Source organism: Lagenorhynchus albirostris, chromosome 5 (genome assembly GCF_949774975.1).
Source record: "Lagenorhynchus albirostris chromosome 5, mLagAlb1.1, whole genome shotgun sequence".
Lineage (NCBI taxonomy): Eukaryota > Metazoa > Chordata > Mammalia > Artiodactyla > Delphinidae > Lagenorhynchus > Lagenorhynchus albirostris.
The window spans coordinates 57493118-57494207 of NC_083099.1; positions in this window are offsets into that span (position 1 = coordinate 57493118).

Below are 1090 nucleotides of genomic sequence, written 5' to 3' on the forward strand. Positions count from 1 at the left end.
TACTGAAAGTGATGAAGGAGAAAAACCTGCAACAAAGACTACTCTACCCAGCAAGGATCTCATTCAGATTTGATGGAGAAATTAAAACCTTTACAGATAAGCAAAAGCTTAGAGAGTTCAGCACCACCAAACCAGCTTTACAACAAATGCTAAAGGAACTTCTCTAGACAAGAAACACAAGAGAAGGAAAAGACCTACAATAACGAAGCCAAAACAATTAAGAAAATGGGAATAGGAACATACATATCGATAATTACCTGAAATGTAAATGGACTAAATGCTCCCACCAAAAGACACAGATTAGCTGAATGGATACAAAAACAAGACCCTTATATATGCTGTCTACAAGAGACCCACTTCAGACCTAGAGACACAAACAGACTGAAAGTAAGGGGATGGAAAAAGATATTCCATGCAAATGGAAACCAAAAGAAAGCTGGAGTAGCAATTCTCATATCAGACAAAATAGACTTTAAAATAAGGATTATTAAAAGAGACAAAGAAGGACACTACATAATGAGCAAGGGATCGATCCAAGACAAAGATATAACAATTGTAAATATTTATGCACCCAACATAGGAGCACTTCAATACATAAGGCAAATACTAACAGCCATAAAAGGGGAAATCAACAGTAACACATTCATAGTAGGGGACTTTAACACCCCACTTTCACCCATGGGCAGATCATCCAACATGAAAATAAATAAGGAAACACAAGCATTAAATGATACATTAAACAAGATGGACTTAATTGATATTTATAGGACACTCCATCCAAAAACAACAGAATACACATTTTTCTCAAGTGCTCATGGAACATTCTCAAGGATAGATCGTATCTTGGGTCACAAATCAAGCCTTGGTAAATTTAAGAAAATTGAAATTGTATCAAGTATCTTTTCTGACCACAACACCATGAGACTAGATATCAATTACAGGAAAAGAACTGTAAAAAATACAAACACATGGAGGCTAAGCAATGCAGTACTTAATAACGAAGTGATCACTGAAGAAATCAAAGAGGAAATCAAAAACTACCTAGAAACAAATGACAGTGGAGACACGTCGACCCCAAAACTATGGGATG